Raw genomic sequence first — 12,652 nt, 5'->3', positions numbered from 1 at the left:
GGTTGCTGGTGGTCAGATAGTTCAGTTGGTAGAGCATCTGATTAGAGATTCAGGGGGCCCTGGGTTTAAATCCCAGTCTGTTCCGTTGCATTTTTCCCTTCCTGTTACATTTGGATAACATTGTATTTTAGCTAGTGCTGTGCGATATTACCGGTTAAGTTCGGGTTAACCCCGATTCCGTTGTTGGCAATACGTATCGCAATATTTTTTTGTAAATACCGGTTCAGGTTCAATATTCTGTAAATTCCTTAAATAAGTTACCTGCCCCTAATTTAAAGTTTTAAAATGGCGGCAAATTAAACTGATCGTGAATGCCTGAATGTTCATTAATTCCAGCCAAAATAAACAGTATCGTGTCAGGTTGTACGACTTCTACCCCTCCCCTGAGTCCTGTTTCACTTTCCGCAATGATTATTGGTGGATTTGAATTGAAATATCCTAGTAAGAGCCCAAGAGCTTCAGCAATAATTCAACAAATATAGCCTTAAAATCTATTAACTTGAACCATTTCTTGATTCAGCTATTCATTTGTCAATGTTTATTAATAGTATTTCAAGTAGAATTAAAGAAATATCAGAAGATAACTGTTTTTCTTTTATTTCATAAAGATTATTATAATATTGTGATATATTGCAATACAAAATTTAATATTGCAATATATCGCAATACAATTTTTGGGTCGCAATACCCAGAACTAATTTTAGCAAAACATTGCGGACAGCCAAGATGTTGGAAATTGAAATGACAGAATGAGCTGTGTTGAAATTCACTCCAAAAGCTCCACCACTGACAATCACTTATGACAAGAGGCTCCACTCTCTCTCTCCATTTTGGAGGTTCCAGAGTCAGCATTTTACATCAAGCCTTTCCTTAAAACACTTAAACAGGATTGTAAAAAATAAATAAAAATAAAAAAAATCACCTCTCATAATTGTTTTCTTCACATTTACACCATGCTATACCACTTATTACATAAATATACATGTTATATTTGTACACCAAATATTTATCTTACATTAATCCAAGTTCAATTATGCTTTCTTTGTATGTACTAGCCTGTATAACAAAACGTCAATTTTATTGTAAACAGCTGATAAAGACATCTAAATTATAATTTGAGAAATTCTAGACTACCTCGAAATTTTTAAATTTGTTTGTCATGAAACTGTACTAACCTAGGAGAAAACTTAAAGCAACAAATTTACCAGATAACAAACATTAACTACGGTTGCTGTTAACTTTAAAACTTTCGGAACATTCAATAGCCTCAAATAGGTTCAACAATGTTAAAAAGCACCTGCCAACCGGAAGTGAAATTGAATTTCGCGCACTTTCGTATGTCGCAAAATAATTCGTAGAGCGATAACAAAAGAAGCCCATGAAGATTTACAATAGACAATACCATTAATAAACACACATCATACCATTCTAACTATAGTATAAATATGCACATATAATATTGTAATGCTGTTAAATGCATAAATTATGAATTTTACGTCAACCGGAATTTGTCGTTTGCAGAATTATTTTGAGTCAAATCCCAGACCTGTCATATTTCTGGTAAGTGAAACGATTAGTGATTTTACTTGATATATCCATAGAAGAAGATAAGTTGCATTATATGAAAATTGTATCAACGCATAATTCATGAAGAAAATGAGCCCGGAAATCATAATAATACTGTTTCAGCGGTTGCGTCTTGACAGGCCTTACAATATTATAATGTTTTATGTGGTTAAGGGAAATAGACCATGATGTTTTGTTGATCACAGTAACATATATCTTATATAATGAGAATTGAAATTTTTACTTATGGAATTTTAATTACATTGCTGTAGAGAAAGCTGAATTCTACCTTCCTTTGCCTTACAGGCATGTACCCATCCCAAATATGTTAATTTTTAATGTAAATGTTACATATTTATGGTTTAAAGTCAATGAGAGAAATACAAAAAAGCAGTCCAGTGGTCCTTGACCAAATTAACAAGAGGAACACAAATCAATATTATATATTGTTAGACAGGTACCAACATCCCACTCACACTTACGTCAGGCCTGCTTCTAGTTGCTTTAATTAATCTGATTAATCTATTGACTGAGAATAGAATGACTGTAATTTGGTGATCAATTGTTGATTTATTAATTTCAAAGGTAACATCGTACATGTCATCTTGTACAGTGCCATCAATGTGATCAGTACATTTACAATTGGAATGGCTAATAACTTAATTGCTTTTAAAGATATATTTTTGCTGTAAAACTAACAGATACAAGTCAGAACAATACCTGTGATAGGGGATAAAAACTACAGTAGATTAATTTGAATATAGAGGTAGTCATTGAAAACAATTTTTAAGTTCTATAGAAATAGTGTACATCTAGATTTGTTTTGATAATTAATTAGACAAGCAATACATACGGCAATAGATGTTTGTGGATTCAATAAACCATTAAGTCCATTGAAATTTCATGTTACTCTCCTTTTTGTCTTGATTCACTGGTTTCATGACAATGAATTTTATGTGGGCCTTGATTTACACTTTATTAGTAGAAACTTTCCATTTTTGGAAGTGCTGAACAGTCATTTAATCTAGTTCATATTATACAGTTTTTGACTGGGTTCGAGGACAACAGCTGTTTTGTTTGATGAACGAATAATTTTTTTTTATGTTCTTGCTGTCCCTACTTTGAAGAATTAATTGAATGTCATCTTCTGTTGCTGTCGCAAAATGTGCATCTGCCATTTCTCTTTATCCAAACGGCACGTAAAGATAACTCGAGTTAGCGCCATATGACGTCATCGGTCAACAGTCGATTTTAACAGTTCCCGGTCCAACAGTCGCCAGAACAGTTGAAATGTTGGGCTTTTTTTTGTAAGGAATTATATAGGAACTGTTTTATAGGGGTATAACAATATACAGTTGTTTCATGTATCTCAGGGAAACAGTCAGAACTATAGCCCTGAGATGGTGTGGTTGGCCTCAGACAGTAGTTCATGTATTGAGGTCATTCACACCACGTAGGGATAAAATGTTGACTGTTTCCCTGAGATATGTGAAATAACTGTTTTATTAATGATCTGCTAACCTCAATGTTGTTGTTTTAATTTACTAATGAGAATTTATATTGATATTTTCTAAAACCTTGTTTAAAACTTTTCAACATACATGTATTCATAAATCTCAGTTGTGATGATGGATGTGCACAGTTGAATAGAAGCAGTGCATGTGTAGCAAAATCTGCTTGCAGTGCCATAAAACAGTCAAAACTAATGACCTGTGGCTGCCGTCAACTGTTACATGCCCAGAGAAATTAAAAAGAAATAAGCAAAAAATGGTTAATGTTACTTTACTAATAGACAATTAGATTATTTATTTATTTTCACTTCATTCAGAATTGTGGTGTTTCTAAGTCACATGAATTTTTTGCTTAGACATGTAAGTTTTTAGCAATTCACAAATGATTTACTATCATGATACAAGTCTATATACAAGGAGTACCAGCAAAGAAGCATAGGACTCCATATATAGGGATGTAATTTTATACAGAAAATATCATATGTATGGCTATATCTTGGTATACAGCACTAAACAACTGTATTACAATACACATTGCAATATCTGTATATTGCCTTTCTAGATGCATGTATCTCTCATGTGAATTGATAAATGCGATTGTAATATTGTTAGAGATGTGGTCAAATTTGATTGGAGTTGATGCCATCTTTGTAAACAATCAAGGTTCACCATGTACTTATTCCCAAGTCAACTTGTATCCAGGCCAAAATAGATACACTGTAGATCTAAAGGGATGAAATAAATAATTTTGTAGTGATACACTTGTAATGTAAAATTCAGGGAAATTGTAAGAATGTATTGATTAAAGTTATTTATATTAATTTAGAAAAGTATGAACATTGTTCAATCTGTGTTATTGCTCATTTATCTTGCTGAAGTCATTGATTTGTCGTCATGTTATGCCTTTGGAGAATTAAATATTGATAAGTGATGACAGCTGAGTCACAGTATCATGGCATAAACTTGACACTTCATTGACTTCAACAACTTGGCAGGGTATATACACATGTAAGAGATGGAAAAGATATGCATTGATTGAACGTCATTACAATAATGCCAAGGACCGGTGTACACAATCAAAATGAAACCTAACACAATCCATATCAGAAATTAGGATTTATTTATTAAAAAATACTAAAGAAATAACAACGTTGCCTGATTAGTGATTACCCCATCAAAATAGAGGGCTCATAACAGTTAATTGTTCACAGGAAAAGTTATACTGTCTTAACGTACTATATATATTCAAACTATCATAGAACTTTATTATAGTTCTGCAATATAAATAAATAATATTCAGGGAAAGGAACATATCGAGCAGTTATTATTACCATGTTGATAACAAATTCAGATTATGAAAAATTCATTACCCATATTCAACAGAATATATACAGACAAAAATTTACAAATAATCAATAACATCAGTGATGATAGATGCCTGTGATTGTTACGTTATCTTGGCTATAGAAGCTAGGCTACCCACAAGGAGGTGATGGAAGTCCTGGTCCATGTAAACAAAACACCAGGCCTGTTGCATTCAATATCGACCTTTCTTATCTGTACAAAGATAATTTTTCATTAATGATAACAAAGCTTTTAGTGACTGATGATACATATATAATGTTTTATTAGAGGTGTAAATGGTTATGCATAGATAAGAAAATCTTGGCCTGTTTCTGTAATCCTATGGCTTGGAGTATTGGAGGTGTAACTCATTATTGGATTAGGCCACTACACAGGATAGGAGTCTTGAAAGGCCATTACATTTTTCTGATGTTGTTGCTCCAATTTAATGTTTTCACAATTATAAATGCATTGCAATTAGATGTCAACACAATCACTGCTGTGGTCTTTGGCATTCTTCTTGACACCATATTGATTTTCTGAGTTTGAGTGTGCAGCTGTACTGCTCATCGTTTTGGACGAGGCAGTCTCATTATCTTTTTGTAACATGTATTGATTTTTGGGAACTTTTTTCTTAAGGGGGGGGGGGGGTACATGATTCTGGTTTATTTATGAGAAAAAACTCTAAATTTAAACACATTAAATATTAAAAAAAAGTTCAATGTATTATCAAAATAGTATATATTTTTTCTGTACTATAAGTAGTACACATCATATTGAGTTATTACACATGTGCTATACAGATATATGTTGACATGCAAAAGAAAAGCAAACCTAATTTTCCGTAAAATTTTTATTATTTCATTTAAATATCTCCTTTAATTTTAGGTCACCTGATCCACTCAGGCGACCTATGTTGGTCTTTGTCTGTTGTGCATTAGCAATTGAACATTTTAACTCAGGGTGGGGCCATACCCAAGGTATGCAGTCTTTTTTAATGCTATTGATACTAACTTGAAAGTAAATGGATATTTAGAAGGGAAGGTAACCTTTTTACCAAAATTGTAAATATCATGATTACAGGGGTAGGGGTTTTGGTTCCAGGGTGGGGCCAAAATTATCATAGTGATTATAAAAGACTTTGTCTTTAATTTTGTTGATACTGTATAAAAACTTAATGCATATCAGTGCTTGAAACTCACTTTTTATGTCACCAGTCCAGCTGGACTGATAAGGTGTAATATCAACCAGTCCGCAGAAAAATTTACCAGTCCACCAGAGTTTTTCAGAAATAAACATATTTCGTTCATGTTAACAAAATAAAATAATGGAACTTAACTTGATTTGCCTCAGACAATACTGTAACACTTATATGAGATTTATATTTACTAATCTGGTTCATCTGATATCTAGAGAGGAATACCTAATGTGTGTTTAAGATTTCATAAGTATGTTTTCCAAAATGACATTTTAGAAAATTGACCAGTCCCATCGGACTGACTAAAACAAATGTCAGTCAGTCCGCCACACCTTTAACCAGTCACAGACTGACAGGCATATGTTAATTTCGAGCCCTGCATATTTAGGAGGTCTAAGCAATACGGAGGGGGGTGTACCAAAATTATGAATTTCACAACCCCAGGGGTTCTCTTGGCCGCATCCAAAACAGTCATATAGTTTTAATGCAACATATATAAAGTTTTCCATCAACACGAGTACCTTCGGGAGTATTTTTGTGTTGAAAATGTTTTATATTGCTGCTGAATAATAGAATTTAGCTTGGATATGCAGAGTAGGAAAATTATTACAGATTTCATAGCTCTTGGGGCTAGTGATACTTTTATCTCAGGTGACTGGTAAGGCCTGTGGGCCTCTTATTACAACTAATAGAAGATACACATCTATTTCATAGGATATAACAGAGAATTTAGAGTTAGCCATCATTTCATTGGCAAAAAATGTCAAGACTGACGAGATGGAATTTTCAATAAGAAATCTGCCCTGTGGTAACATTTATTGCTGCTCAAATTCTATGATGCGTAGAGTTTGTTACACGGTTCAGTTGTGTCATAGGGATGTTGTCATTCTTCTAGAAGTGCCTGAATTACAGCAGGTAGAGTTTCTGGAGGATTTAGGCTCGTGCGAATGCGATGATCTAACAAGACTCACACATGCTCTATTGGTGAGAGATCTGGACTGTTTGGGGTCCAACGTAATGTGTTGACATTGATTTAATTAGTTCATTGCACATTGTGCCGTATGACATTGGGCATTGTTTTAATTGAAAACTTATGGACACCTGGTGGACAAACGGCACAACACTGAAATGTCATTGTACTGTTGAGGTATTTAAAAATTGCCTTCAGTGATGACCAAGAGGGTTTTGCGTCCACTATATATAGATCCTGCCCCACACTATAATGCTACCACCACCAAACTCTGTCACATTTCACCATGCAGTTATTGGTATATAATAATCACTGCAACGCCAAAAAAACGTAATGACACCCATCAGAGCGGTAAAACATGAATCAAAGAAGAGTACACAGCGCTGTCTCTGCAGATAAGAAGCACATTTAGACAGTGGAAGTGTGACGTCATGTTGATGATGATAAAGTGCCATACCCACTGCAACGTAACAGCTTGATGCTTTATCACTGTAGCTTGGCTTAATTTTGAATTTTGTGTCTTTGATGTCACATTGTAGTTTTTGTGTAGCTCTAAACTGGTATCACAAGTACTGCACCATGTGAAACAATCTTGATGAGGCATCATAATCTTCAGCTCCCCAGTTCGAGAGCAGTTATACCAGTCAGTCTAAGTCATTTGTTGAGACGGGGTATTGTGTTTTTGTGGATGTTGATCTCATCTCAATTAGTGACGACTAACGATTGTCGTATTGATTTCATAGCATGGTGGATCTATTGAGGAAATGTTGTTAAAATTAAGGTTTTTCCAACTTTTAAAAACTTAGCAACCACTCATGGCATAAAGATTTTAGACTTGTTCACATATGAGTTTCAAATATGAGATCATGTTGGATCAAAATTTTACATTGGAAATGAATATTGGGTACAAAAACCTTAGCTACATGTCAATATACATCAGTGGATACACTTGAAAAAATACAGCTATAAATTTATGTACCTGATCCAGCCCAATGATGCTTTGTAAGTTTTTATCCATGCCCTTTTATGACCAAAAAAACCCCAAAACTTGACATCAAAATAAGTGGAAACAATGCTTAATTTGAAGTATGTGTCGTGCAGCTGGGAAGTGCAGGTATTTAAACAGAAGCTGTAAATTAGTAATTTAAATAAAATCAGCTTCATATTGATTTTGTGATCACAAAATCCTATTTAATTTGTAATTTTAAATCAGTACTTTGAGAACACTATTTGCAATTAGAAAATAATCAATCTGTAGTTACAGATTATTGATCTGTAAATGAAAAAAGGCTGCAGAAATGTCCGTTTGTCGAAACATTCACCTTTAATAGACGAACATTAAACATCAACTAGATGAAATTAAATGTCATCTTTGCAAAGCTGAAACTATGCTAAATTTTACATGTTGTGTGAGAATGCATTAAATTACCTGATTATTAATTTGTGATATACTATTCCAATGTATTTGAAATAGTCAAAGAAAATGTACAGAGAGAAATACAACTGCATCAGCTTTTATTTCAAAATAGACTTTATGTATAATTATTGTGGAATTATGAATTGTAAATTTTTTCATCTTCGCAAGCCAAGTATCCGATTCGCTGACTCTCATGATAGTAAGCCAATTGGACACTTGGTTGCGAAGATGAAATTTTCTATGAGAAATTATTAATTTGAAATTTACAAACTGCAATACTTTAAAGTATATTTTGTATTTGAAATTGAAGAATAAATTGTTTTTTAAAATCTAATTATGTGCGATATGTGAAAATTAATTTTTGTGTTCTATATCTAACACCAAAAGAATATTGATAACTGTAGACTTTGCATGGTATGTGTCAAAATGTCAAAACAAGGATATTTTCAGCAATAAGATTTGTGTATGTGTGCATCACAGTCCCAAAACAGCATTGGACACTAATGAATAAACAAACAAGGTTTGCTTCCATTTGCACTGCAGTGCTTTCTTAACCTTTAAGATCAGATAAACAGAGGTATGATATATCAGATAAACAGAAGTATGATATATCAGATAAACAGATGTATAATATATCAGATAAACAGAGGTATGATATATCAGATAAACAGAAGTATGATATATCAGATAAACAGATGTATGATATATCAGATAAACAGAGGTATGATATATCAGATAAACAGAGGTATGATATATCAGATAAACAGATGTATAATATATCAGATAAACAGATGTATAATATATCAGATAAACAGAGGTATGATATATCAGATAAACAGAAGTATGACATATCAGATAAACAGATGTATAATATATCAGATAAACAGAGGTATGATATATCAGATAAACAGATGTATAATATATCAGATAAACAGATGTATAATATATCAGACAAACAGATGTATAATATATCAGACAAACAGAAGTATGATATATCAGACAAACAGATGTATAATATATCAGACAAACAGGAGTATATGGTATAATAGTTAGAGAGTGTAGGGATCTAGCTGTACTCGCTTAACGTTAACACCATCAACATATTAGAAATAAGTATTGCAATTGTACATTTCATATTGTGTTAAAATACATGATATAGATGTAGTACTGTGACTATTACATGTCATATTGTGTTATTAAAGTAGGTAATATAGATACCTCAAGTAGTACATAAACTTTCATATTGTGTTATTAAAGTATGTAATATAGATACCTCAACTAGTACATAAACATTCATATTGTGTTATTAAAGTACGTATTATAGATACCTCAACAAGTACATAAACATTTATATTGTGTTATTAAAGTACGTAATACCTCAACTAGTACATAAACATTCATATTGTGTTATTAAAGTACGTAATATAGATACCTCAACTAGTACATAAACATTCATATTGTGTTATTAAAGTACGCAATATAGATACCTCAACTAGTACGTAAACATTCATATTGTGTTATTAAAGTACGTAATACCTCAACCAGTACATAAACATTCATATTGTGTTATTAAAGTACGTAATATAGATACCTCAACTAGTACATAAACATTCATATTAAAATAATTAATAATGAAATACACACACGCACACACGGCATATAATGTCTCAGGTATAATACATTAAAACATACAATTCCCCCCCCCCCCCCCCCTTTTTTTTTTTATAAAACATCACAAAATGGTACTCGAAAGCTAAGACACAGTCTTTATAGTTTTCACAGTTTTTCACAGAATCTAACCTACACGAATGACTGAAATGATAGAAACTAGTCCTGGAAAACTTGATGGAAAAAATGTGTTTTCAGTGACTTCTTGAATGCACACAGTGTTCTACAGTCCCTTACATGTTCTGGAAGGGCATTCCACAGTTTTGGAGCTATTGTTCTGAAACACCGATCTCCATATGTTATGGTTCGACTTTTTGGAATAACTAAAGTGACTGATTGTTTTATAGACCTAAGATTTCGGGTAGGCTTATATACCTCTAGTAATTGTTTGATATAAGTTGGGCACTTATCATGTAAGGCTTTGTAAGTATAAGTAAGTATCTTATATTGTGTCCTATACTGCACAGGTAACCAGTGTAGTTCTCTTAGTATTGGAGTGATATGGTTGTAACGAGAGGTCCTGGATATGAGACGTGCGGCAGTGTTCTGAATATGTTGGAGCTTGCTCAGGACTTTCTTTGGAACACCAACCAGGAGAGCGTTACAGTAATCTAACCTTGATGTAATTCGGGAGTTCACAAGAGATTTAGTTACTTCTGTTGTTAAATATTTTCTGATGTGGCATATTTGCCACAACTGTGCATGACAAGATCTGCTGACAGGGTTCACTTGTTTCTCCATATCCATCTTGGAGTCAAACATGACACCAAGATTTCGAACGCAGGTTGAAGGATTAATTTGTGAGTCACCTACTGTCACTGAAATGTTTCTAATGAGGTTTGCATTTCGATCAGATGCAAACACAATGACCTTAGTCTTATCCGTGTTGAGTTTCAACATATTGCCATGCATCCAAAACACGATGTCATATAGACAAACCTCAATACGATGTAATGTATCTGCCTTACGTACGTAATATAGATACTTCAACTAGTACATAAACATTCATATTGTGTTATTAAAGTACGTATTATAGATACCTCAACTAGTACATAAACATTCATATTGTGTTATTAAAGTACGTAATACCTCAACTAGTACATAAACATTCATATTGTGTTATTAAAGTACGTATTATAGATACCTCAACTAGTACATAAACATTTATATTGTGTTATTAAAGTACGTAATACCTCAACTAGTACATAAACATTCATATTGTGTTATTAAAGTACGTAATATAGATACCTCAACTAGTACATAAACATTCATATTGTGTTATTAAAGTACGTATTATAGATACCTCAACTAGTACATAAACATTCATATTGTGTTATTAAAGTACGTAATACCTCAACTAGTACATAAACATTCATATTGTGTTATTAAAGTACGTAATACCTCAACTAGTACATAAACATTCATATTGTGTTATTAAAGTACGTAATACCTCAACTAGTACATAAACATTCATATTGTGTTATTAAAGTACGTAATATAGATACCTCAACTAGTACATAAACATTCATATTGTGTTATTAAAGTACGTAATACCTCAACTAGTACATAAACATTCATATTGTGTTATTAAAGTACGTAATACCTCAACTAGTACATAAACATTCATATTGTGTTATTAAAGTACGTAATACCTCAACTAGTACATAAACATTCATATTGTGTTATTAAAGTACGTAATACCTCAACTAGTACATAAACATTCATATTGTGTTATTAAAGTACGTAATACCTCAACTAGTACATAAACATTCATATTGTGTTATTAAAGTACGTAATACCTCAACTAGTACATAAACATTCATATTGTGTTATTAAAGTACGTAATACCTCAACTAGTACATAAACATTCATATTGTGTTATTAAAGTACGTAATATAGTACTACGGCTACATGTATTACATTTCCTATTGCGTTTGATATGTAATAGAGATATCGTGATGTTATCCACGGATGTGCTGTACATGTGCTCTTTCAATCATGATTTTAAACTGAAAAGATACAGTAAATATTTTAAAGCTTGTAACAACCAGACAAGGGACAAATCTCTAAGTACACTCTGCATCACTTATATAGCTATAGATTGATTGAATGATTGTATATTGTTTAACGTCCCTCTTGAGAATATTTCACACATATGGAGACGTCTATGTCTATAATTCACTCTCAGTTCAGTCTTTAGTCGGCCTGGAAGGAATAATCAACACTACTATGAATTTGTGTGTATCTTTTGAAGAGACCACTCTATGGATCCTGTTAGGGACCACTAGATCTGTGAGGGACCACTTTGTGAATTCTATTAGAGAATACTGTGGATCCTGTGAGGGACCACTTTGTGAATTCTGTTAGAGAATACTGTGGATCCTTTGAGGGACCACTTTGTGAATTCTATTGGGGAATACTGTGGATCCTGTGAGGGACCACTTTGTAAGTCACTGTGGAGCCTTTGAGGAACCACTTTGTGGAGCCTTTGAGGGACCTCAAAGGTCCCCTAGCTTATGAGTGGTCGGTTTGTGAGGAATCACTCTGTGAAGCCTGTGAGGGAACACATTGGAACCTCTGAGGAACCACTTTGTGGTATTGCTAGCCCTTTGTGATCAGATTACGGAGATTTTCAGCCTATTTTAATTATAATGTATTATGTTATGGGCTGTCCGGCCAAAGTAACATTTTCCGGACTTTTTTCCACAATGGATGCATGTACAGCATTAAAATTTGATCACAATTTGAATTTCTCCCTCAAGAAGCTAAGAGTGAGTTTGCATTTCAGTTGGATTGGTACACCATGACCTACTTTAGGGCTAAAGTAGGTCAAACAGATTTCCAGACTTTATTTGTTATGAACACAGATATTGCCCTGACATTTAGTCACAAGCTTCCTCTTGGAGGAATACATGTTCAGTTTGCATTTTAGCTGGATTGGTGGACATACCATGACCCAATTTAAGGCTAAAAGCAGG

At 33.1% G+C, this 12,652-nt stretch overlaps 2 protein-coding genes across 5 annotated transcripts in view; one reads left to right on the top strand and one right to left on the bottom strand.

Moving 5' to 3' along the window:
- The window catches only part of LOC125681305 (germ cell nuclear acidic protein-like), a 28,879-nt gene extending 27,544 nt beyond the window's left edge, over positions 1 to 1,335 (bottom strand). Inside the window, exon 1 of one of the 4 annotated variants that reach the window (XM_056155898.1) lies at positions 1,206 to 1,335. The gene's annotated coding sequence lies outside the window, so the exon portion shown is untranslated. Of the gene's footprint in view, positions 1 to 1,175 lie in introns of all 4 variants that reach the window. The other 3 variants (XM_048921328.2, XM_048921329.2, XM_048921330.2) reach the window with 3 other exon arrangements.
- Positions 1,336 to 1,485: 150 nt separating this feature from the next.
- LOC125679591 (protein Fe65 homolog) overlaps positions 1,486 to 12,652 on the top strand; it is an 80,710-nt gene continuing 69,543 nt past the window's right edge. The window contains exon 1 of the mRNA XM_056155896.1: positions 1,486 to 1,560. The gene's annotated coding sequence lies outside the window, so the exon portion shown is untranslated. The remainder of the gene's footprint in view (positions 1,561 to 12,652) is intronic.

The sequence above is a fragment of the Ostrea edulis genome, chromosome 2 (genome assembly GCF_947568905.1).
Source record: "Ostrea edulis chromosome 2, xbOstEdul1.1, whole genome shotgun sequence".
NCBI classification, from domain to species: domain Eukaryota; kingdom Metazoa; phylum Mollusca; class Bivalvia; order Ostreida; family Ostreidae; genus Ostrea; species Ostrea edulis.
The sequence above is the reverse complement of the archived record's forward strand: the minus strand, read 5'-3'. Positions and strand labels throughout refer to the sequence as shown.